This window comes from Manis pentadactyla, chromosome 10, assembly GCF_030020395.1.
Source record: "Manis pentadactyla isolate mManPen7 chromosome 10, mManPen7.hap1, whole genome shotgun sequence".
NCBI classification, from domain to species: domain Eukaryota; kingdom Metazoa; phylum Chordata; class Mammalia; order Pholidota; family Manidae; genus Manis; species Manis pentadactyla.
The window spans coordinates 17,816,876-17,844,610 of NC_080028.1; the positions used below are offsets into that span (position 1 = coordinate 17,816,876).

Consider the following 27,735-nt stretch of genomic DNA (forward strand, 5'->3'; position numbering starts at 1 on the left):
ACTCTTAAACAGTGTTTGGTTTGTTTGTGTTTCAGAGGTTAGGATTACATCAAACTCTCCCCAAACATTTCTGTTATCTATCTCACCTGATGAATTAGTCAAAGGCCTTTTCCGCATTAGAAAAAGACTTTGCAGAAGACACCATTTGGAACCACAAGGTACTTGTTCCAAAATATGAGGTGGATTTCCACTCTTAGGTAAACTGGGTGGGGTTTGCAAGCCTACATGGAGGATGCAGAAACGATAGGGCAACAAAGGCGGGAACACGTTTCTGCCACCTATTGGAGAGCAGTTTTCCTGGGTTCTTGGTGAATGAAGTTGTAACCCAGTGACTTCTCAAGTCTGGGATGTGACCCAAGCAAGGTGGAGAGAGCAGAAGAGGCCAGGAATGCCGCGGGAGGTAACAGGGAACCGGGCCGCCTCCACATCCTCCGCCTTATTTTGCTCTTACAAATTGCATCTATTTCTACCCAGTAATTTTCCAATACTGAATTCTAAATCCGCCATTTGGTAAGCACTGAATCACCAATGTCTCCTATTATGGGTCAGAGCGTCGGAAAAGCCACTGCTGACTTGGAAAAGAGGACACCCCACAGTGTCTACTATTTGCTCAAATACTTGCACATTTTTTTTCTCTCTTTTTTATCCCTCAGAATGAAAACTTGCAGACAATAACCTTGTCGCCTGTCACGTTCCAGGGTAGACTGTGCTGCTCACAGACAGATATTCTTGAACCAACCCGAGCCCCTAACCTTGCCCCCTTTTGCGTTTTAACGTTCTGCATCGGGAGGCTAGGCTGCAATGCAGTTTTGTATATTAAATGGAATCACCTTTAGTTTTCATTTGAAATTTGAATGCTTTCTGCTTAATAAGGTGAGTTGGACACACAAGGTGGTTTATATTTTTATTTATATATTTATATTTATATATTATATTTGTACTGTTATTTATTTTAAACAGTGGTTGGCTGCTCTTGAATTAGGCATAAAGTGCCCTGAGCATGGAGAGTAAACCCTTTCTGAGACATGCATGTGCATGCAGACCAGTGCATGTGAAGGTTTTGCTGTCCTCTGATTCCTTCTTTCTAATTTCTCTCATCACTGAATCGAAACCATCATTGAAAGTTTAGTTCAAAGAGATGAGCAAAAAGGAAGTTTTAAAAATAAAAGTTCTCTCTTTTCCTCTCTCTGTGTCTGGTACACAAGAGTCTTAAATTTGGGGCCAGGTCTTCGATGTAATAAACATCAAATAAGTTTAGTTATTTAGATCCAAGAATGGCCTGCAAGAAAAATAAACCAGACACAGTTCTCTCAACTGGAATGAAATCTGCCCAAAGTATTCCAAACTAACTCAGAAAATATCGGCGGTTTAAACTGGTTTTGTATGTTTGATTTTAAGTGATGACCTGTCAGGAGAAGGAGCCCGTGAGGAAAATTAAAGGTCTGTGTTGTTTACTTCTAAGAGAGTCTATTTGTGAAACAATGACAGTAAAATCTGCTTTTTTTGGTACTAAATTATGACTTACAATCTCATTTAGTTTAGTTTCCTGATAACCATAATCAAACTAGTCACTCAAACTTTGGAATCACTTTCTTTAAACCATTTATTTCATTTCTAAATATCCTATTTAACATTTACTATTTCTTAGATATCTAGGATTTTTATTTCAGTGTTCATTCTATTTTAATTTTTCAAGTCACAATGTTCATTTCTTTTATTCCCAACGTTTTATTGTGGACGTTTTCAAAATTCAGACAATTTAAAAGATTGTATAGTGCATATGCATATACCCAACTCTTAGATTCCACAATTAGCATTTATCTACATTAATTGTACTGTAAAGCAATCCAGTTATCCATCCTTCTGTCCATCAGTCCATTTTATTTCTGCATGCATTGCAACATACTTGCAGACCCCCCCCAAAACACCCAACATCAGCAGACACTCCCCAAAACACTTCAGTCTGTACACCATTAACTAGAGTTCAACTTCTGTCTGCCAATTAGTTGATTTTAAACATACTTTATTTCTTTATGTGGGGGCTTTCTGCTGATATTATGCCTTCTCCAGACTTCCTTAACTTCCTTTTGCTATTTCTTTCCGCATCTTTTTTTCCCTTTACTCTTTGTAACTTCCAGTTTCATTCCCCTCCTTTGGAAACACAGTATTTCTTGGGCCACATGCTTTAGGTCACTGCTAAGAACTGATTTGTGCTTGGTAGAGATTACAAAGTTTATGGGCAGCTACACGGGGAATTTAAGAGTCTAGAGCTAGTCAAATGTCAAGCCTGTGCTTTGTAGAAATAGTCAAAGTAGGCACTGACTTCTCCCTCACCCCATAATGAAGGTGGTGTCCTTGGAGGTGGTTAAGGCCAAGTGCCTTTCCCAGGCCCGTAAGCTTTTGAAATTCAAGTACAGGCTTGTATTTAGCGTTTGAATCCAACAGCAGCTTTTCAGTGGCTTCTCTACTATGCCGTCGATGTGTGCGCGTCTGTGTGCAGGCGCATACATTGTGTGTTTGTGTGTGCATGTCTCCCCATCACATCTTGGGCCCCTGTGCCCTACAATTCAACATGGGGTTTGTCACCAAGCCTCTTTAGACTGTCAGCTTCATTGGTGCCATTTTTTTAAGTTTGTTTTGTTCCCTATGCTAATAAAGCTTGTCTCTGCTTCAATCAAAGCATATTATCTCTCCCTTTTCTTCCCCCTAAGTAAGGCAGCAATCTGTTCTGTTTAAATGCCTCATCATCTTCACTCTCCTCATCCCTGTTTCCCTAGATTTTCGAGATTGTTGACGATTATGTAACAGATGGCCTGACAGACCTCCGACTCTTTGCGATGTTGGCCAGCTTGGCTCAGAAAAATCGCAGCACTGAAGTAAATTTTCCCAGGCATGGGACGCTCATGAATTTTAACTCCTCTGCAACAAAGGAATTCAAAGGGGGTAAGAGCCAATCTATCAGGAGCCGAGGCAATTAAAAGATGTAGGTTGGCATTCTGCTGCAGAGGATTCCCTTCTCCGGTTCTGAATGTTTAGACTAGATTAGGTCAGCCTGGCCTCCATTCATTGCTACCTTGCCACAAGGCATCAAAACAATGAAATGACTCAAAAACAGAAGCCAGTGAGTTTTTAGCTTTTAATGATAAAATGTTTGTATTGTTGTATGAGAATACCATGGGGGAAGGGACAGAGAAGCCATAAACAAAATCCCACCTGATCTTCCCAAGGACAACTCCATTGGCAGCCGGAAGATGCCACTCTTTCTGGCTTGGATTCGCCTCCTGAGGCCCTGGATTTTAGTATTTTAGCCACATGCAGGTTAGGCTGAGAGCTCAGGTTGCTCATACTTTGGTGATTATTTCAGGATAGGAAGATAGACCTGTAAAAAATGAGATGAGGAGATGGAGTGATGATTACTTGCTTGTGTTTTAATTTAGAAAGTACAGAAATTGACAAAGAAGAAAATAGCTATTTTTCATAGTCTCACCATTACAAACCATTTTGGGCATGTTCACTTTCTGACCTTTTTTTAACCCTATGTTTACATTTTATGTTGACTTATACATACTATATATGACTTCATTATCCAAAGAACTTCAAAGATTTAGTCCCTCCAAGGTGGCCCAGCTCCATTTCTAGCCCTCTCTGTGCCTTAAAATCAGTCCATATTCACTTCTGAGTTTTCTGTATGTCCCTTTTCTTCTTTCTTTCTTTCCTTCCTTCCTTCCTTCTTTCATCTTTCCTTCCTTCCTTTCTAAGAGAAACATACATGTAACTTTTTTGTTTACTGGAAATCTCTAGCTTACCTTTATTTTTGAGTTCAGCTATATTATTATTAATATTTTTAAGTACTGTCCTCTGGCATTCATATCAGTGTAGATGCAGAATGGGGATGATTCTTTGTGTGTTCAAGCTACTATCTGGAACATGCAGAACAAGAAATCTGAAGCTATTTTTTAACCTGAAATAATAAATGGTGAGTTCAAAAGTTATACTTACAATTCAGTGAGTAATATTTGGAAATATGAAAATAGTGCTGATTATTATTATCATCATGATGTGGTTCTATAACATAATTTATTGTTTAAGGAAAAACTAAGGGCCAGAGAATTGAAGTGAAGACCTAAAATCATACAATACATTAGGCACAAAGCTAGGATTAGGGTTCTTACTTCCCCTTATTGTTCTTTCTTTGTGCTTTGCGACCTTTGAAGTCAAGTGTGGTATTCAATCAATTATCTACTGAGTGCTGCACCTTATGGGGGAAGGTACAAGACAAGGGCATTGTTCTTGTAGAGCTGAAACTCTATTTAGGGAAACCAGATAAACTCCCATGGCACCATCTAAAAGCAACACAAGTACATGTACTGTGCTAAACTGTGTGGTATTGATGGTAAGAATTCTACAAAGGTAAAGGATTAGCTCCACAGGGGAGTTTAATTTGAGTTGAAGCTTACAGGGATAGAATTGAAAATGATTGGCAGGGGATAGGTTGAGACAAGAGAGGCAAAAGGGGAGTAAACTCAAAGAGGAGAGCAACTTGACTTCTTAGGGTTAGAGGAAGGAGACAGTCTGATTGCTTCAAGAGGTATGCTGCAGCATCAGTCAAAAGTCAAGTTGAGGTGATAGAGAAAGGAGGACCTCAATTCCTCAGGAAATATAGGAAATTTTCTTTCCTGATTTGTTTTCTTTGGAGAATCTGTAGTTTCTTGGGAAAGAATTTTGAATGAGCATCTCAGAACAGAGTTTACCCATATTTGGCTCATATTTTGGAAGATCAGGATGGAAAACAAATATATCTAATGCATATTTAGCTCCTTTATGATAGCTTGTCTAAAGTGTGAGTTTCTCAATAGGAGACTCCTCATACCACCACCACTACCGCCAACAACAGCCTCAATCACACTTATGCCACCAGAAGCAATAACTACCATATCCATTACCAGTGACTACTATAACCATAATCAATGACTACCAAAACCATAACCCATCACCACCATCACCACCCAACTCATTACCCCTCCCCCAACACCCCCACCCCCACCATCCCCCACCACAACTCCCATTCATGTGACTAAAACTGCCCAATTCTCTGAGAAAAATCTTCAGAGGGGAGTCTTTCTGGATTGAGTTTCTTATAGAAATTTACTAAGAAAACAAGATAAGAACGAGCCCAGAAATAATACAGCTACCTCAAAGAATCTTGGAAATTCAAAGTAATATGGGGCTTTAAGCAAACCACAGATAATTTGATTGAAATCATCAGGGGAAAGATCTGACAAACTATGCCACATGAAAATAAACAAAAATAGATACTTCCCAGATTAACACTTTTGGATTGGAATGCAATTTAGGGCTGAAAAAGCAATGCTTTGAAGACAACTCTGATTAGAGAAATACAGTAAACATATAACTCTTAATAAGTTAAAAGCCAAGGCTGATCATATTCATACATCAGATTTTATATGTATTCCTAAAGAATTCAAAATCCTTTTCTTCCTTTATGAATTTTCAAGGATACCAAATAATTCACCATTGTTTCACAATTATTTCTAATTCAGGAAAGTTTATTCTCCTCTGGTAAGAGATAGAATACTGTGACCTAGGTTCTACTTTGACCAATTTTGTTATGGTCTGTACTGCCACCATAATGCCCACCAGCCACACAACAGCATCTACTTTGGGTACCCATGTAGGCAGCTGTAAAGTATCAAGATGGTCAGTACAAATAATTGGATTCTGATTTAGCCTCAGAATGAACAAAATTCTGTCAATGCTTGGAAAGTAATGCTACAGTCTAACTAGAGAGGTACAAGGGTGTCTCTGTGTGTGTGTCTGAGGATGAGATTCTCACTCTGCTGAACAATTATCTAGTTGGTTGCTGTGGGTAGAAACCCAATGTGCTTCCTAGGTTCCTTCTAGCTGCCAGGGATCACAACAGCAGCAAAGAGCTACCTGGCACAAGGCCATACTACCTTCTGCATCACGCCATCCATGTCCAGTGACTGATCACTGTAAGGCAATGAGCCCCAGTCCCCTAACCCCCACTTAAGGTCATTCTGTCCCATCGGATAGAAGGGCTCACTGACCTTGGCTGAGGCTGCAGTTGTGTCTGCGCTGAGCTTGACTCCTGCTTCTGCCCAACCTACTGCCTTTCCCTTCTTTCCTTGGGTGCTGATCTTTGACCCACCCAAGTAACCCCCTAAACACTAAGCCCCACCTAAGAGTTTGCTCTCTGCAGGACCCAGCCTGCAGTAGTAACCCAGGTCTTTCTCAGCTGCAGGTCCATCTTCCAACCCACAGGGCTACTGTGAGATCAAATGAGTTGGTTTCATAGAATCCCTCTGAAAACCACAAATAAGTTTTGTTTTGTTTTCCTTCTGTTAGAATGACAGTTAAAGATAAACCCTCAGTTGAGCCACCTAGTATGGAATTTGAGAATATAGACTTTGAAGGCAGACAAATCGGGCTTAGAGTCCCTGCTTCACCACCTCTACTCCGTTGCCCTAGGAGAGTGACTTAGCTCATTTCGCATCGCCTCTCCCATCTGAAAATTGAAGACAATAATGACAATTATGAAATGGGTTTGCTAATCAGAAGAGATTAGCAAAGACTGTTGTCTGTATATGGTGGGAGTGATTATAACATGTGACGTGCTCATACCCTCCGCTTGCACCTATTAGCTGCAGCATGGCTACATGCACTAAGAAGGTTGGAATTATCGGTAAATGCGGAACCCACTGCGGTGCCTCCCTCAGGAAGATGGTGAAGAAAGTTGAACTAAGCCATCATGCCTAGTACACTTGCTCCTTCTGTGGCAAAACCAAGATGAAGAGATGAGCTGTGGGGGTCTGGCCCTGTGGTTCCTGCATGGAAATGGTAGCCGGTGGTGCCTAGACCTACAATACCACCTCCATCACAGTGAAGTTGACCCTCAGGAGGCTGAAGGAGCTGAAAAGACCGACCAGGGAGTGGAAGGTCACCTTTGTGCCAGAGATCAAGCTGCAGGATTAAAAGACACAGATCGTTCAGTGTTCTGGAGTATGGTGGATGGTGAACACTGAGCTGCAATGCCTTCCAGGGTTGTTTAGAAAGGTTTGAGTGGAGAAGAACACACCATCCTAAGTGGGAAAGGAGTTTTAAACAATAATGAGTAATTATTTAAAAAATAATAAGGGAGGAACCTTAAACTCTGAGTGAAGTTATCAAAAGGCAGCACAAACAATAATCAATCAGGACCAGTCTGATAGGTAGTAGCTGCTCAAGAAATACTTTGGTTGATTGATTTGTTGATTTGGAAAAGTGGGGGGCAGGGAGGGCAAATGGAACAAACCAATGAAGTATGCCCAAAAAACTGCACCCCATGTGCTTGGGTTTCTCCTGTCAACTTTCTCATCTTTCATCCTCCCTGACTCAGCTCTGGCAAGGTCCAGGGTCTGCGTGCCCTGATGCCACTCCATGCTGCGTATTGTAACACACTGAAATCATGAGCAAAGTCTGAAAAATCAACTGCTGTTCGTCCCATATCTGATCATGGTCCCTTTCCCTGTAGTCCCAGGCATTCTCCTGGGCCTTGGGTTGGCATTTTCTACCCATATTCCTACCCTCCAGTCCACACCTCTGCTGTTGGTCATTAAGTGCAGTTTCCAAGAATATAGCAAGTCACTGTGCTTATCAAGGGGCATAGACAGAGTGGAGGAAGCAGTTTGCTAAGAACACTGGTGACTGATGCCTGGGATTGCCACCCCACCTGTCCCCTGCGCTGCTTCAGCTGGGGTGGCTCCACCCTGCTGTGCTCTGCGCATCACACCCCAGACTCTGCAGTCAGTCATCCAGGATGACGTCACTTGAGGAAAATGACACTTTGTCCTTAAAGAGTGTATGAAAGGCTACTCTCTAGCGGGCTAGGAATCTTACTTGCAGAAATGGTTTCAAGAAATTTTAAATCGTATAGTCATTAGGCCAACTAATAATGAACTAATCATCTGAGACGACTTCACTGGGTGATCATGATGATGAGGGTAAGGACGGCAATCGCGATGACGATGATTGGTCTACGTATTGAGCAGAACACGCCTCCTGCCCTGCCCACAGCACTTTCCGTACATCACAGCAACCATCCAAGGACCACTGTTCCCATTTAATAGATGAAGAATCAGCGCTCTGAAAGCTTAATGCATTTGTCCAAGGTAACACAGCTAGTAAATATTTGCCAAAAGTTCACAACAGTACTTGGCAAATGGAAGGCACTGTGTGTTTGCTAAATAAAAAAACAAATATAAACAGTGAGTTGCAGGATCAAAATTTAAACTCATCTCCCTAACCTCAAAGCCGCTGCTCTTTGTACCACACCACACTGCTCTCATCCTACAACGTACTGCCCGGTCTGTGGGCTGCCCTGTGCCAGGTGCAGGGGTGGAGGGAGGAAGGGAAAGTAGAACGATTTCTTAAGTCAGCAGGCTTTTCTGCTTTCTCACTCCCACCTTCCTTCCTCTCTTCCATGGTTTCATGAACAGCTATCGAGCCCTTCTCCCATGTCAGGCTCTGGGATAAGCACGTGGGAAACATGATCCCTCCCCTCAAGTTGTTCCTGGTTCCATAGTTCAAAGCGTTTATCATTTAGTTAGACTTGAGACAAATAGACAGAAAACGATACCAGAATAAAACTCAGTGGATTGTAATTGTCTTAAGTGATGTGATACCCACTAGAAGTATTATCCTAATTCAGAGAAGGGAGAGAGTTAAATGAAGAATAAGAGGCAAGGAGAAAAGGACACTTTAAGAGCCTTTTCCTTTCCCCCAAATTAGATATTATGATTTTTCTGACTCTAAAAATAACCTAACTTCATGGCCAGAACAAATCATAGAAGAATATGAAGAAGCAAAGAAAAATCAAGCAAAGAATATTCCCATAAGTACTATAAATACAAATATATATATCAGGCATTTTTAAAATTTTGGCACTATTGACATTTGACACATTGACTAGATGATTCTTTGTTGAAATGAGGGTTGCCCTGTGCATTATAGGATAGGATACTTAGCAGTATTCCTGGCCCTGTCTACTAGATATAGTATCCCCCTCTGTCCACTTATGATAAAAATATCTTCATTCATTGCCAAATGTTCCCTGGTGGGGAGGTAAGATGCCCCTATGAGATGTCTCTCTGTCACTGTCTTTCTCTCTAATTATATATACACACATATAAACAAACTGACACATGTACATGTATGCTTATATGAACATACATATGTGTGGCTATGTATACATGCACACATACATACACACATTTAATTCTGTGTATATAAAAAATTGAATTATAGTATGCACATTATTTTGTAATTTTTCTGTTTAGATAGTAATATCCCAGATGTTTTGCATTAATATTTCATTTTATGCCCAGTATTGAAGAATACTGCATTTTATTTCTGTACTATGTTTGCCTAACCATTATCCTATTTTTGCCCATTTAGATTGTATCCAGAAACACTGCAGTGAGTGTTCTTATGTATAAATCTTAGGGAAGGAAGATTTCTTTCTGATAAACTCTTAGAAGTGAAATTTCTGGGCTGATGACCTACATGTATGTTTTGCTAATTTTTCTCCAGAAAGTAATCCAGTAATTAAGTAATGCTCCTCTCAGCTCTGTATGGCAGTGTTATTTTTCATACCATCAGCAACAGTTGGTATTAGTGATATTTTAAATCTCTACTAATGTGACAGGTAAAATGAACAGTATCACATTGCTAATTTGAAATTTTTTTATTAGTAGTGAGATTTTTAACTATTTGCATTTCTTGTTTTTGGAATTGCATTCCATGTTTTCTGCTTATTTTTATTTGGATGTTTCCTTTTCCTTTTAATATGGTATATATAACAATCCTTAATATTCATATATACAAGTTCCTTATCTATTTGTCTTTTAACTTTAGTTATAATTTTAGTTGTTGCACAAGAATTTTTTTTTAACTTTAAAACCATTTAAAGATTCTTTAGAATCATTTATAAAATTCATAAGTAATCCTGTTGAGAATTTTATTGGAATTATAGTAAAAAATAATTGATACTGACAATTTTATATGGTTCAGTCTAGTACTTTCTATTTAATATTAATTTGGGGATAACTTGGTATTTTATCATTTTTAAACAAGGGGTATTATATGTTCTTTCATATATTCATGTCTCTTTTTATGTCCCGCAGTAAGTTTGATAGTGTATTTTTTACATTAAAAATTCATTTAACTTTATTTTTAGTTATTTCATATTTTGTAGTTCTAATGAATGAAATCTTATTCAGAAAAAAATTGGTTCTTATATGGGAAACTAACATAGGATGGTATTTTGAGTACCTTTCTTCCTTAGTCTTGTCTTTCTTCAGTTAAAGGAGTTTTCTCATATCCAGAAATGGCAATAAGTTTGCATCTATCTTCCTTTCTAAAACTTAACCTCCCTTCCTCTTCTTGAACTGTTACACTGATTATGACTTCCAGGAAAATATTGATAATAACCATCACAGTGGGCATCTTATCTTGTTCCTGATATTAATAGATTTGAAGTAGCATGTCACCGCTAGGTAAGATTCTATTGAATTTTCAGATAGACAGCTTTTCTACTTGTATGTAGAAGTTACCCATTCTTAGTTACAAGATGGGCTTTTCTTGATTGTTTTAGGGTTAAGAGTGGGCATTTGGCTTTTTTGGTTTTTTTCTAGAGATGACATTGATGAGGCCAGAGCTGTGGCCTTCCCAGCAGCATGCTGTCTTGGCATCATTTCTTTTCTGCTTTCAATAAACCAACCATCACTGGGAGGTGTGTCCTAAGAGGACCTGCCTTTTATTTTTATGCAGTTTCCTGGGGCAGGTAGAAACAGAAGGGTTGCCAAGATTTCTTCCATGGGCTGCTGTCTCAGCCAGGAAACAGCACCTGCCAGGCTCTAGTCAGTTCCTGTCTCTGCCTTCATAGGAACAAACTCTCAGGGTGACCCAGAGATGCCAGCTGCCTCCATATATGCTGTCACCTTGAAGAGAGATCCCTGACTGTGTGCTCTCCATTGCCAGCCCAGTAACTGAGTTAGGGCATTACACCAAGGCCTCTTTCTATTATATCTTAAGATGCTGCTTATTCTCAGGATGAAGAATTAGGAGTTGATAATGTCTCCATCCAACATGGTCTCTCATGCACCACTTTAAGTAGAAATCTGTCAATGTTTCCAGCATAGTGGTGACATTCTTCAGTTTTCCATGATGTTTCAAGTCTCCCCACCTGTACTTCTATAGTGTGTAGGAGGTTTTAATGGGAACCAGGAATATGGAAACAATCACTTATGAACACAATACCATCTGACCTAGAGTTCTGCATCAACTGTCAGCTGCCTGTTAGTGGTAATTGGCCTACCACTTCCAGTACAAAACCATGCTTCCTGATACACAAGTAAAAGAGGAATTATGTGGAAAAGTATATTTGGAATCCTGAGGAATTATATACAATCTACCTAGGATCTTGGGGTCATATAACCAAACCCTGTAGCCAAAAGAGCAGGGACAGCTCTATTGTGAGCAAGTCACAGCCAAGAGAGGCTTCCATGGAGAGAAGCCTCGGTGACCCAGCCAAAGAGTACACTTTCTGTGGACCGTAGTGCTCCTAAATACACTTATAAAAAGGGACAATCCATGTGGCCCAGATGAGCACACCAGGTAGAATAAAGACTGGAAGGTCACACTGGAAAAAAGAACCTTTATCTTGATCTAAAACCTGTCCCCATAAAGAAATTCATGGTTGGGTTAGACCAAATGTGAGTCAATTGAACTACTAGAGATGTTATGAATCAATTAATTAGCTTTGTTGCCATTCTTAATACTTCCTGTATTGGCCTGAAGAGTAAGAATTTCAATTACTAGCTGGATGGCCTTTGGCAGGTGTTCTCCAAACCTTGACTTCTGCAAATAAAGCTAAGATCAATTGGCATTTACATCAAAGTATTGCATGGCCTCATATCTATGAAAGTGTTTTGCACACTCTAAAGCAGTCTGCACAATAGAAATATAATGTGGGCCACAAATATGAACTGTTAGTATAATTTTAGGTTTTCTAATGATCACATTTTAGAAATTAAAAAGAAACAGGTGAAATTAATTTTAATAATGTTTCAATGTATTTCTTTGAAGTTTATCCAGTATGTCATCAGTTCAGCTTGTAATCAATGTAAAATTTATTGAAGTGGTATTCTATCTTCTTGCCGTCATACGAAGTCTCTGAAATCCATATGTAGTTTGCACTTTCAGCGCATCTCAGTTCAGATGAGCCATTTCTCAAGTTCTCAATAGCTAGACGCTGCTAGTGGTTACCATATCGGGAAACACAGCTCTGGAACATTAAACATAAGCTATCTTCTTTTGGGGTGGGGGGGTGGTCATTCACTGATCCTTCCTCAGCTAAGCTCCTTATCTTAATTAGTGCTTTAGGAAGGGTGGTTGAGGTCTAATTCCCCATGTTGTATCTCTGGCTTATTCCTTCAAATCAGTACCTTCTCTGATCCAGTCAACTGGAGAATCTGAGCAACACCAAAGCCTTCTGACTTTCTGTTTGCAACTTGTCTGCAAACATTTGCCAATGGACTGAAGTTTTTCTTACATCTAGGGTGGCAGTGGCTCATTAGCATCCCAGGGCAGGTGCCACTCCATACAGACTGTGGCAAAGTCCCTGAGAATCCCCAAATTTGAACCCACTAGCTTCCTCCTGACATGCAACAGTCCACGTAGATGCCCCTGTGAACATTTCCATGAAATATATGCAGAACTTGACCACTTCCACCAGTTCACTGCTAATGGCTTGACTCAACCACTGCCATCTCTTATCTGGGCTATTGCACTAGTTTCTTAACTGGTCTTCTTGCTTCATCCTTGCTCTTCCTCACTATATTCTCCTCACAGCAGTCAGATCAATCCTTTTAAAATGCAAGGCAGCTCTACCGTTCCTCCGCCCATACCCTCCAATAGCTTCCCATCTCATACTAAAAAAGCAAAGTCCTCATATTGGCTTTTAAGACCCTTTTCAATCTGGCCCGTCGTAGCTCTTAGTAACCCACCTCCCCACTTTCTTACACTTTGCTGTTCCTTCATTATACCAGGCAGGCTTCTAACCCAGAACCTTGGAACCCGTGTTTCCCCTGCCTGGAACACACATCCCTATGAGAGCCACGTGGCTTCTTGCCTTTCTCCTTCAGATTTTTAGTCAAATGTTAACCTCATCAGTGAGGGCATTTCTTATAGTCCTATTAAAAATCTCAATGCTGTGCCAACACTGTCTCCCTTTCCTGTCTTATTTTTTTCCATAAAACTTATTACCACCTAACACTGTACATTTTACTTTTATATTTACATTTTTTCTGGACTGTTAGATTTTCTCCTATATTCCCAGAGACTTCATATGTCTGGTTTACTGCTTAATTCCCAGAAGCTGTATAGTGCTCGGCACATAGTAGGTGCTCAATAAATATCTGGTGAATGGGTGAATGAATAAAAATAATGGCTCAAACATTGCCCTAAATTGCCCTCCCAGGTCACAAAAGAAAACAAAATAGCCCTGATGTTCACAGAAAGCCTAGTGCCCTAAACTTCAGGAATGCTGGCTCTACTGTCATACGAACCCTGAAATGCATTCACTGTGAATCCCTCCACAAATCACTGTTTGTTCCTTTTAAACGCAAGGAGTGTCATCACCAACTCCCCACCCTTACAGACAGAAGGAAGAGCTGTCAGACAGAAAACCAAAGATATTTGCATCCCTTGGCTTATCCCTTTCAAAGCACTTCATGCTACCGTTGTGGTTCTTCCGCCAGCCTGACCCCTATTTTGATCCTAATTAAACAGAATTTCACAAGAAAAAAAGTCTAATTATACCATGGCCACCTTGAGCAGACTTGAGGGCTGTATGTACATGTAGAAAATGACATAAAGGATTCAGGAAATTTTTCGGATAACAAAAAAACAGAATCCATCAATTGGTTTGCTCAACCTTAGTAATTTCTAAAATTTCCTCACTTCTTCACTTCACTTTGAAACAATACCTTTAATCCCCAGTTCACACATTTTGTCAAAAATATTGCCATCTGGCCTATCTCTATTAGGTAAGGTAATTTCCATCTAAATTTCCCTACACAAGTGTTATTCCCCACACAACAGTGCTTATGTTATTAGTTTCTTGCTGATTTGAAATACAAATCACTTGGGCTACAAAATACAGTAATATGGATATTTAAGTCACAAAAACTAGTAGTGACTAATCTTTTCATCCAGTATGAATCAAATCTCAAACCCTACCAAAAAGCAATTCTTATAACCAGGGTCACTGAATCAGGTTTTTTGTGTCAGAAATACCTGAGGATCGGCCTTCTGTGGATCTATGGGACAGGGGCGGCCTGGTTGCTGGAGCACCAGCCAACTTTGGTCCACTGAGTCAGATACCAAAGCTGGCCTTCTCCCCGCATGCTGACCTGTCTGTCTGTTCCTCCTGCCACATAGCACAGAAGTCGTGCAGGCTAAGGACATTCCGTATTTGATGCAACTCTGTGTTCTTGGATTTCATGGACGCTCCAGAGAGACAACATTCCTTTGAATGCCATCCCTCCTGACATTGCTGCAGCATTCCAAAGCCACAAAGGCATGTTTTCATTCAGCCTGCTGACCAGGGCCAAGTCAACTCTCAGTCCTTCTTGTCAATTAATTCATCTCTTTGTTGTAAAGACCTATCTTTGGCCATTTCTGAAGTTGGAATTAAGCTTTTAATTGCATTGCTAAGCTTGAGTAGATTATTTTCATTTCTTGGAAGGTGAGTTCACCTAGGATCTCTGCTTCAAGACGGTAGAAGACAGCATATATCATTTTCATTATTTTGATGAAATTGTATTCTGTTTTTACCACTCTGTTACAGATAGGGCATCTTGGAAATTATTTGAAAGCAGGATTTAAATAAATCTGAGTCTCTTCCCACTTGAACTGATTTAAATTTTTGCCAGATTGGGTGTCCCCAGAAGTTCATGATTTCGAGCATAGCACAAAGTATTTAATCTGCTAGCTTCTAGAGCACTTACGATATAAAATATTTATGCTGAGTCTTTACCCATTTTCCCTGTCAATCCATGAACATTCTACTACTATTTTCTTCACATCCAGGCTTTTTTTAAGAAACAGTTTAAAAATAATAATTATTATTATAACAATAATATAATGCAATAATTATAATACTATCAATAATTATAGTAATAATGCTTATATTAATAATATATTTTAAAATAATTACTATATAAATATAGTAATACTAATTATAATTATTACAGTAATTAATGATATATAGGAATAGCTGTCATTTATCTTATTTAATTCTCATAATATTGTTTTTTTGAATCACCCCCTTCAGTGCTCCTGTTTGTCTTCTATGGGCTTCTATCCTATCCTGTCCCAGAAACAAGCTCCTTGTCTGTCCCCTTGAACTCAACTCTCCAGCAAAGAGCTGGTCCTACTTATAACTGTGTCTCCAATGCATATGGTGTGGGGACCAGTGCATATCAGGCACTGCCCAAAGGGTGGTTTTATAAATTAAATCTGTGTTTTCTGGAATTATAAGAAATGGCTCTTCTCTCTTTCTGTCCTTCCCTGCCACCCCTTGTCCCCAAACCTTTAGTGCTCTGGGGACTCCCAGTTGGTAATTGAATGAGATGGCCAACAGTTAACTTCCCCAGAAGCAGAAGTAACCCATGGCTATACCACCTCATTAAGGCTCTTCAGCTAACAGCAAGGCCAATGGCCAAGTGTGGATGGAGCTGGCAAAATCAGTCACCTCCCTCTCCATACCATGAAGGGTGGGGCCTGGCTTAGGGGTGTGAGGTCAGAAATGGTGACTCCATGTATGTGTACACACACACACGTATGGTGTCATTCCCCTTAGCTCTATTTGTTTGTTTTCAGCAAATATTTTTGAAAAGTCTTCTACATCCATGTGTCGAGCTAGGTGCTGGGAACACAGATTTTTTTTTTAACAGACATTTTTTTGTTGTTGTTATCATTAATCTACAATTACATGAAGAACATTATGTTTACTAGGGTCCCCCCTTCACCAAGTCCCCCCCACAAACCACATTACAGTCACTGTCCATCAGCATAGTAAGATGTTGTAGAATCACTACTTGTCTTCTCTGTGTTGCACAGCCCTGACCATGAGGCCCCCCACATTATACATGCTAATCATAATACCCTCTTTCTTTTTCCCCACCCATATCCATCACTTCCCTCCCATTCTCCCCAGTTCCTTTCCCTTTGGTAACTGTTAGTCCATTCTTGGGTTCTGTGATTCTGCTGCTGTTTTGTTCCTTCAGTTTTTCTTTGTTCTTATACTCCATATATGAGTGAAATTATTTGGCATTTGTCTTTCTCCACCTGGCTTATTTCACTGAGCATGATACCCTCTAGCTCCATCCATGTTGTTGCAAATGGTAGGATTTCTTTTCTACTTATGGCTGAATAATACTCTATTGTGTATATGTACCACATCTTCTTTATCCATTTATCTACTGATGGACACTTAGGTTGCTTCCATTTCTTGGCTATTGTAAATAGTGCTGTGATAAACATAGGGGTGCATCTGTCTTTTTCAAACTGGGCTGCTGCATTCTTAGGGTAAATTCCTAGAAGTGGAATTCCTGGGTCAAATTGTATTTCCATTTTGAGTTTTTTGAGGAACCTCCATACTACTTTCTATAATGGTTGAACTAATTTACATTCCCATCAGCAGTGCAGGAGGGTTCCCCTTTCTCCACAACATCGCCAACATTTGTTGTTGTTTGTCTTTTGGATGGTGGCGATCCTTACTGGTGTGAGGTGATATCTCATTGTGGTTTTAATTTGCATTTCTCTGATGACTAGTGATGTGGAGCATCTTTTCATGTGCCTGTTGGCCATCTGAATTTCTTCTTTGGAGAACTGTCTGTTCAGCTCCTCTGCCCATTTTTTAATTGGATTATTTGCTTTTTGTTTGTTGAAGTGCGTGAGCTCTTTATATATTTTGGATGTCAAGCCTTTATCGGATCTGTCATTTATGAATATATTCTCCCATACTGTAGGGCACCTTTTTGTTCTATTGATGGTGTCCTTTGCTGTACAGAAGCTTTTCAGCTTGATGTAGTGCCACTTGTTCATTTTTGCTTTTGTTTCCCTTGCCCGAGGAAATATGTTCATGAAGAGGTCACTCATGTTTATGTCCAAGAGATTTTTGCCTATGTTTTTTTCTAAGAGTTTTATGGTTTCATGACTTACATTCAGGCCTTTGATCCATTTCGAATTTACTTTTGTGTATGGGGTTAGACAGGGATCCAGTTTCATTCTCTTACATGTAGCTGTCCAGTTTTGCCAGCACCATCTGTTGAAGACACTGTCATTTCCCCATTGTATGTCCATGGCTCCTTTATCGAATATTAATTGACCATATATGTTTGGGTTAATGTCTGGACTCTCTATTCTGTTCCACTGGTCTGTGGCTCTGTTCTTGTGCCAGTACCAAACTGTCTTGATTACTATGGCTTTGTAGTATAACTTGAAGTTGGGGAGGAGATCCCCCCAACTTTATTCTTCCTTCTCAGGATTGCTTTGGCTATTCAGGGTCTTTGGTGTTTCCATATGAATTTTTGAATTATTTGTTCCAGTTTGTTGAAGAATGCTGTTGGTAATTTGATAGGGATTTCAGCAAATCTGTATATTGCTTTGGGCAGGATGGCCATTTTGACAATATTAATTCTTCCTAGTCAAGAGCATGGGATAAGTTTCCATTTGTTAGTGTCCTCTTTAATTTCTCTTAAGAGTGTCTTATAGTTTTCAGGGTATAGGTCTTTCACTTCTTTGGTTAGGTTTATTCCTAGGTATTTTGTTCTTTTTGATGCAGTTGTGAATGGAATTGTTTTCCTGATTTCTCTTTCTATTGGTTCATTGTTAGTGTATAGGAAAGGCACAGATTTCTGTGTGTTACTTTTGTATCCTACAACTTTGCTGTATTCTGATATCAGTCCTAGTAGTTTTGGGGTGGAGTCTTTAGGAATTTTTATGTACAATATCATGTCATCTGCAAATTGTGACAGTTTAACTTCTTCTTTACCAATCTGGATTCCTTGTATTTCTTTGTTTTGTCTAATTGCCATGGCTAGGACATCCAGTACTATGTTAAATAGCAGTGGGGAGAGTGGGCATCCCTGTCTTGTTCCCGATCTCAGAGGAAATGCTTTCAGCTTCTCGCTGTTCAGGATGATGTCGGCTGTAGGTTTATGATATATGGCCTTTATTATGTTGAGGTACTTGCCCTCTATACCCATTTTGTTGAGATTTTTAATCATGAATGGATGTTGAATTTTGTCAAAAGCCTTTTCAGCATCTTTGGAGATGATCATGTGGTTTTTGTCCTTCTTTTTGTTGATATGGTGGATGATGTTGATGGACTTTCGAATGTTGTACCATCCTTGCATCCCTGGGATGAATCCCACTTGGCCATGGTGTATGAACCTTTTGATGTATTTTTGAATTCGGTTTGCTAATATTTCGTTGAGTATTGTTGCATCTATGTTCATCAGGGATATTGGTCTGTAGTTTTCTTTTTTGGTGGGGTGTTTGCCTGGTTTTGGTATTAGGATGATGTTGGCTTCATAGAATGAGTTTGGGAGTATTCCCTCCTCTTCTATTTTTTGGAAAACTTTAAGGAGAATGGGTATTATGTCTTCTCTGTATGTCTGATAAAATTCCGAAGTAAATCCATCTGGCCCGGGGGTTTTGTTCTTGGGTAGTTTTTTGATTACCGCTTCAATTTCTTTGCTCGTAATTGGTTTGTTTAAATTTTGTGTTTCTTCCTTGGTCAGTCTTGGAAGGTTGTATTTTTCTAGGAAGTCGTCCATTTCTTCTAGGTTTTCCAGCTTGTTAGCATATAGGTTTTCATAGTACTTTCTAGTAATTCTTTGTATTTCTGTGGGGTCCGTCGTGATTTTTCCTTTCCCATTTCTGATTCTGTTGATGTGTGTTGATTCTCTTTTTCTCTTAATAAGTTTGGCTAGAGGCTTATCTATTTTGTTTATTTTCTCAAAGAACCAGCTCTTGGTTTCATTGATTTTTTCTATTGTTTTATTCTTCTCAATTTTATTTATTTCTTCTCTGATCTTTATGATGTCCCTCCTTCTGCTGACATTAGGCCTCATTTGTTCTTCTTTTTCCAATTTTGATAATTGTGATGTTAGACTATTCATTTGGGATTTTTCTTCCTTCTTTACGTATGCCTGGATTGCTATATACTTTCCTCTTAAGACTGCTTTCGCTGCACCCCACAGAAGTTGGGGCTTTGTGTTGTTGTTGTCATTTGTTTCCATATATTCCTTGATCTCTACTTTAATTTGTTCATTGATCCATTGATTATTTAGGAGCATGTTGTTAACCTCCATGTGTTTGTGAGCCTTTTTGTTTTCTTTGTACAATTTATTTGTTTTATACCTTTGTGTTTTATACCTTTGTGGTCTGAAAAGTTGGTTGGTAAGATTTCAATCTTTTGGAATTTACTGAGGTTCTTTTTGTGGCCTAATATGTGGTCTATTCTGGAGAATGTTCCATGTGCACTTAAGAAGAATGTGTATCCTATTGCTTTTGGATGTAGAGTTCTATAGATGTCTATTAGGTCCATCTGTTCTAGTGTGTTGTTCACTGCCTCTGTGTCCTTACTTATTTTCTGTCGGGTGGATCTATCCTTTGGAGTGAGTGGCATGTTGAAGTCTCCTAAAATGAATTCACTGCATTCTATTTCCTCCTTTAATTCTGTTAGTATTTGTTTCACATATGTTGGTGCTCTTGTGTTGGGTGCATATATATTTATAATGGCTATATCCTCTTGTTGGACTGAGCCCTTTATCCTTATATAATGTCCTTCTTTATCGCTTGTTACTTTCTTTGTTTTGACGTCTATTTTGTCTGATACTAGTACTGCAACACCTGCTTTTTTCTCCCTGTTGTTTGCATGAAATATCTTTTTCCATCCCTTGACTTTTAGTCTGTACATGCCTTTGGGTTTGAGGTGAGTCTCTTGTAAGCAGCATATAGATGGGTCTTGCTTTTTTATCCATTCTATTACTCTGTGTATTTTGATTGGTGCATTCAGTCCGTTTACATTTAGGGTGATTATTGAAAGATATGTACTTATTGCCATTGCAGGCTTTAGATTCGTGGTTTTCAAAGGTTCAAGGTTAGCTTCTTAGTATCTTACTGTCTAACTTAACTCGCTTATTGAGCTATTATAAACACTGTCGGGTGATTCATTATTTCTTTCCCTTCTTATTCCTCCTCCTCCATTCTTCATATGTTGGGTGTTTTGTTCTGTGCTCTTTTTAGGAGTGCTCCCATCTAGAGCAGTCCCTCTAAGATACCCTGTAGAGGTGGTTTGTGGGAGGCAAATTCCCTGAACTTTTGCTTGTCTGGGAATTGTTTAATGCCTCCTTCATATTTAAATGATAATCGTGCTGGATACAGTATTCTTGGTTCATGGCCCTTCTGTTTCATTGCATTAAATATGTCATGCCATTCTCTTCTGGCCTGTAAGGTTTCTGTTGAGAAGTCTGATGTTAGCCTGATGGGTTTTCCTTTGTGGGTGACCTTTTCCCTCTCTCTTGCTGCCTTTAAAACTCTGTCCTTGTCCTTGATCTTTGCCATTTTAATTATTATGTGTCTTGGTGTTGTCCTCCTTGGGTCCCTTCTGTTGGGAGTTCTGTGTACCTCTGTGGTCTGATCAATTATTTCCTCCCCCAGTTTGGGGAAGTTTTCAGCAATTATTTCTTGAAATACACTTTCTATCCCTTTTTCTCTCTCTTCTTCTTCTGGTACCCCTGTAAGGCAGATATTGTTCCTTTTGGATTGGTCATACAGTTCTCTTAATATTGTTTCATTCCTGGAGATCCTTTTATCTCTCTTTGCATCAGCTTCTCTGCATTCCTGTTCTCTGATTTCTATTCCATTAACGGCCTCTTGCACCTCATCCAGTCTGCTCTTAAGTCCTTCCAGAGATTGTTTCATTTCTGTGATCTCCCTCTGGACTTCATCCCTTAGCTCTTGCATATTTCTCTGCAGCTCCATCAGCATGGTTATGAGCTTTATTTTGAATTCTCTTTCAGGGAGATTGGTTAGGTCTGTCTCCCCAGATTCCTTCTCAGGGGAGGATGTCTGGGTTAGTCTGGTGTGTGTCAAATTCTTCTGCCTTTTCATGGTGGTAGAGGTAGTGTGGGAACTGGCACGTGTGTCAGCTGGGAGAAAGTCCCTTCTTGCTGGTTTGTGGCCTTCCTCTTCTGGGAGAACAGCGACCCCTAGCGGCCTGTGCTGGGCAGCTGCGCATGGAAGGCATGTCTGATTCTTGCCCAGCCGCTGTGGAGGAAGCTCTGCCCGGTTGCTGTGGGCGTGGCCACTGCCTCTATGGCAGAGTCTCGCTGGAGCGGGAACAGGCAGGAGGCTGTTTATCACCATGAGGGGCCTCTGAGCTGCACTGCCGCCCAGGGGTTTGGGGCACCCGGAGTTCCCCGGGATTCCCAATTACTGGGCTAATTGCGCCAGGATGCTTCCATCCAGCTGTGGGGTCCCTGTCCCTTTAAGACTTTCAAGAGGCACTCGCTTTTCTTTGTCCCAGGGGCACCAACTGTGCGGACCCGCTCACAGGTGTTACTGTCCCATTTCCCTAGTATCCAGGGCCCCGCTCATGCACTGTGTCTGCGCTCTGGCCTGGATGGCTGGGGCTGGGTGTTCAGCAGTCCTGGGCTCCGTCTCCTTCCCGCTCTGACTCCTCTCCTCCCGCCGGGAGCTGGGGTGAGGGGCACTTGGCTCCCGCGGGGCCGGGGCTTGTATCTTACCCCCTTCGCGAGGCGCTGGGTTCTCACAGGTGTGGATGTGGTCTAGCTGTTGTCCTGTGTCTTCTGGTCTCTCTTTTAGGGATAGTTGTATTTGTTGTATTTTCAAAAATATATGTGGTTTTGAGAGGAGATTTCCACTGCTCTGCTCACACCGCCATCTTGGCTCTGCTGGGAATACAGATTTTACAAATAGTAAAAAGGTTAGATACAGTTCCTGCCTTCCTGAGGCCTGTAGCTGACTGGGTGGGTAGGGGGTGGCAGGGGAACAGATTTTTGGAGATTCCGTTCTCTGAAAAATCATCCAGAACTGTCAGACCGTGATTCTTCATTACTCCCTGGCCAGTTAGCACCGCACTTTCCTCTGCTGCTCCCGTCTCTGGACTGGGCTTTTCCCGCAAACATAGGACCAGATAAGACCAGTTTCATTTAGTGGCTGTCCTGCCTGCAGTGGGTCAAAAATGGGAGAAAAATTACATTCACAGCTGATAACCAGTATTTATTAAGTGATTATTGTACACCAGGCCTTATACTTCTCCTTATCTGTTATGTCATTTAATTCTCACAATGACCACTGAGGTAGATGCTGTTATCAACCCTGTTTTAATAACAGAAATTACTAATGACATTTAGAGAGGTTAAGTAACTTGTCCAAGATTAAACAGCTTATAAATTAAGGGGGAAATTAAGATCCAGGTTGTTAGACCCAAAAGCCCACATGCTCTTGCCCATTTTATTGTTTTCCTCAGTTCTACTGACAGTGAAGGCATCTGGTAAGTCACGTCCATGATGGTTTATCTTGTCCAGAACAGAACACTTTTAAAAATGAAAGAGGGAACAATATAGTAATAATTACCCCCAGGACCAGGACAGCAGATATAAGCTGGGACTTTTTGGGCAAAATGGGCCATTTTCTGTATATTTTTATGGGCAGTCTCCGTACTGAATCTTCAAGAATTTGTAAATTTAAATCACAGAAATGTAAAGTATAATAATACTTTGGTTTCCCTATACTCATAAGGCCAAGACATAGCTTGTGATAGTATAAATGCTAATGTTTTCATAGTTCCAGGTACTTAAAGAGATCTAGTGCCTAGAGAGACAGGTAAATTACAAAGTATACAAAAGGTCCATGTGTGATCTTGGACCAACTCTAATTGCTAATGGCACCCGTGCCATTGAATTAGCAGTGGATCCTGATGATGAACCACAGGGCTTTATGTTCCCTTCACATTCTCACCTCCCAGGAGACAGTTGAATTCATTCATTCTTCAAAATATTTATTAAGGGCTTAAGGACTTTTTTTTTGTGCATGCCAGCCGCAGGAGGTAAACAAAGTGAATACAGCATGGTGGCTGCCCTCCAGATTTTCACAACTAGGGAAGGAGGCAGACACATGAATGATAGCTGCAATGGCATGGTTTCCCCCCAGGCATGAGTTCTCTCTAAGTCTCTGGAGTTAATGAAAACACTAGCCTTTTCTCTTCCTTCATTTACGTCCCAAACTTAAAAACTTAAGGACACCAAAGGAAAGTATTCACTTTCCTTTGTGATTTATAAAGCATTTTTACATAAATTATCTGATATAATCCTTATAACACTAACAGAAAGAAAGGATTCTAGCTTCCTTTGATAGATGAGGAAACTGAACCATAAATTTTCCAAGACCATAAGGCTAATAAGCTGGGGAATCAGGGTTTGAAACTTCAAGAATTTTATTTACACATCAGAGCTACACCCGATTGTACTCATAAAATATACCAGAAGGACGTACACACCAGGATCTTTCTACACACAGACTCCTAAATAATTAAATTAGATCCTTTGCTCCATGTGACTTCTCTTTCCATCCATTTGGGGAATATTCTTCAAATATTAAAGCAGTCATTATAAATCACATATCAATCAAATGATAGTTTAGGTCAACATAAATCAGCTCATCTCAGTGTTAGTCAGAAATACCCATTTGTTGAAAGGAGAGAAATCACTGTAATGAGAGAGGTGTGATCCGTTTGTCTGACATTCATGCACTACACACAGCCACACAATCATATCACTCCCATGGGGGCTGCACGCCACTGCTCCCCTGACCCCTCAGGATGGAAGGCAAATCCAGTGCGCCAAGCGGAGAACTAGGTTGGAATGGTCTCGGTTTCCTCCGCAGCACATGTAAATAACAACAGAGAAGAGCATTCCTCTCCTTGGATTTTGGTGAGGATTAAACAAGAAAATGTAAGCAAAGAATTGACATAAGAAGAAATAAGCAACCTATACATGAATGGCAGCCATTGCTTAAACCCCGAGTAGGCGTTTATGCAAAATTAAGTGCAAAAAGTTATTCGGGATCTATCATTGCTCCTCTGAAGAGTGTTTAGAGTTTACAATTCTCATGACAGAAAGGGCTACACACTAAATATAGTTGGAGACCATATGGTATTTTAAAAATAAAATGTGTTAAGAGTTAAGAAAATCTGAATTTGAATCTGGTGTCTGAGTTACTTAACCTCTCTGAGCCTTATCATTCTAATCTGTGAATGGGGCTAATGGTATCACCCCTGTAGTGGAGACAATAGTTAGTACGTGAAGAACCTAATGGGGAACTCAGGGCAGAGCCGGGTCTGGCTTTGTCATTTGTACTGTTGAATCTGCAGCATGTTGCCCAATGTCTCCACATAGCAAATGCTCACTAGTTGAATTAATGGCACAGAGTGACTTCTCAGTGCATCATTACTGTTTTTATCAATAACTTTCACTGGTATTAGAGATTTGGGGCCAAAGTAGGGGGAGGACATGCTGCAATGCCCCCAGGGTAATGAAACAACTAGGCTTGACTGAGAGTCACTATGACATACTGACCAGGGCAGGCACCTTATCACCCCAAATTTAAATGTCCTCAAGAGGCAAAGGACACTTTTATCAGTACCCCATTTTGGCAGTAAAAATCTGCTCTGTTTGACTCTCCTTATCAGTAGGGCAATGATATGTTCACATATTGATCCACTGTTTCACAAATGTTCTTTTATAACCAAAATTCCAAGTCCAGGGCACCCCATGACTGAAATCCTGTTCATCTTGCTACCTACGAGATAGCAAGACCGAAAAACAAAACACTATAGTTTTTGTTATACCCATCACTATATTCATGATATCCACCAGTGAATCCAGTCATATTTACCAAGAAAACCCAAATGCTGTGGGTAGAGTTGGGAGAGATCCTTCTGTGTTCACAAAAGCAAGCCCCAGTCTTTCAACCAACTTTTGGAGATAACTATGTATATTCTTAAACGAGCATTCATTGTGTGCCAAACACTGCATTAAATTCTTTACATGTACTAAACATCTTATAAGCTCATTAAATTATCCAAACAACTCTGGGAGGTAGTAGGATCCTACTTTTGCAGATGGGTACCACTCAAGACAAAAACCAGCTTTGAATCAATGACTTCTCTACATGCTCTAAATAAAAATAAAACCTACAATGATGATATTGTGTGATGCCCACGCAATTTTCTAAGATGCTCTTTTGACTTTATGAGATAAAGGAAATAAAATAGCTTAGAACTTAAATTCCAGTAAGTAGAGCCTTTGCTAAGCTGTGCTTGGGGATGGGTTGGGGCAAAATCTTTCATAATGTCACGTTGGAGCCTCAGCTAAGACACTAAAAATCTCCAGGTGGTTTTATAGTCATAATCAAAAATAGTCCAGTGACTGCTTAGGGATCCAGTTGAGATTCTTCAATCTGTGTTATTCTGAGAGCATTTGCCACTGCAGCAGCTTAGCAATGAAGAAGGAAATGAGATCATGAGAGATTAATTTAAAAATTGTTAATTTAGAGACTAATATAAAAACTTCATTCATTTTTTAAAAAGCAGTGGGTGACCAATCAGACCCAGTGTCATTTCCACGGTGTGTTTTTAGTTCTCAGACTTCACTGGTGAGACTGAAGTTCAGTGTACAGTTTGTTATCAACAGAGACCGAATACGCCCGGATACAGTTATGCCAGGATCAAACACTTGTTCAATATTTTGGGGTGCCTTTTTTGCATTGTTTGCAAGTTTCCCTGTTTACCCTGGTAAATACTGAGTCATTTCCATGAACTCTGTATCTGATAAACGGCCTGAGCCTCTTGCCCCAGGGGTGGACATCTCCACTTTGGGGATAACTGACAGAAAAAGTCAAGGACATGTTTGTAAGTAAGGTCTAGATCTTCTGTCTTCAGCCATGTGGATCCTGATTCTGCTATGTCACCGATTAATAGTATTAGCATCGTGTGTGCAGTTTCCTGGGTCTTTATATCCAAGTCTTTTGTTTTCAGCCAGAGAGACAAAAACAGAAAGAAACTGAGGGTGAGTGAGGGTGACGGACTTACCCAGGGGATGTAAGTAGCATCTTCGGCCTGTGGTTCTTATACTTGAACGTGCATCAGAGTTACGTGGAGGGCTTATTTGCTGGGTCCCAACTCCAGAATATGAGTCCGCAGGTCTAAGTGGGGCCCATGAACTTGCGTTTCTCACAAATTCCAAGGTGAGGCTGATGCTGCCCCTGCTCCTCACGTCAAGGACCTGCCGGATTGAAAGACCTGCCTTCTGATTCCTAAGCCAGGTCTCTTCTCGCTAGACAACAATTCCATGTACTACACATGGCAGCAACACCAGCGGACTTTCTCCCCTTAGCCACTTTAAATTCATCTTTCTTTTTCAAACGGGAAGCACAAAGTTTTACTTGAAGAGCTCAGACCTTTACAACTCAGTATCTTCTATCTTACTGAAACACCGTATAACCAAAATGGAAAACGCCTTTTTTTCTACTGGTAGTTGAAAGAACAAATCATGGTATTAAAGACTTTTTTTTAAAACTATGATTTGACAAGAAAATGTAAGCCGTTGAGTGTATGGTAACGCTCTTGTAAGTGGCCTCTTTTGCTGAAAAGAGACATACAGGAGATAAAGTAAGTGTGTAGATTGGTTGGAATTGATATTTCCATGCCCCAAACCCTCTGTTACTGTTCACAAAATGAGGAATCTGAGCCGCACGTTTGACGTATTCCGTAGTATCCAGGAGAAATCAAACGTTATTTAAAAAGCAATTAGGTCTTCTAAATCTCTAATGTTTAACTTCAACTTAGTTGAAACTGGGGTCTCTCAACCGTGACGCTACTGTCATTTGAGCCGGATACTTTTCCGGGCAGGGGAGGAGCGCTGTTCGGTGCCTTTTAGGATCTTCAGCAAAATCTGAAGATCCTCTGCCCTCTAGACCCCAAGCACCTCTTTCGTTATGACAATGAAAAATATTTCTAAACATGGCCACGTACTGAGAACCAAGGCTTTAAGAAAAGGGAACTCAAATTAATTGAATCTTTCAACTTCTTTAATTTCTCTTTTGTTTTCTTCCCCCCAAATAAAATATTTATTGAAGTTTAAAATTAGAACTATTTATCTTTGAAGCAATGGAAAGGTGATAGATTATGTCATAAAATGAATGTCCTAGAGGTTTGTGATTTTTTTCAATGTTTTCTATTTTATTTTCTAAAAGAACATTCACTTTAATTACAATGGATGGATTATAGGCCATCTTATATCATGCCAAGTTAGTAACCTTTTATTTTGTATATTTTTCAACATTTTTCAGATGCATCTTTCAGCATCTTGTTATGTGCCTTAGATGTATATAATTGGCATTCAACAAATATTTGTGGAATTAATGAATGGTTTAGTGAATGGTAATGAGACACAAGCTTCCACATAACACTAAAATAGAAGGCCTTAAAAGTTTGTTGCTGGGACGATCCAATTTGTGGGAATTCCTATTTTATTTCTGTAGGAGCAAGATTTACAG

The 27,735-nt window shown here is 40.0% G+C and overlaps 1 pseudogene; it reads left to right on the top strand.

The window, feature by feature from the left end:
* The first annotated feature begins 6,690 nt into the window (after positions 1–6,690).
* Positions 6,691–7,062, top strand: LOC118915514 (60S ribosomal protein L37a-like; annotated as a pseudogene).
* The last annotated feature ends 20,673 nt before the right edge of the window (positions 7,063–27,735 follow it).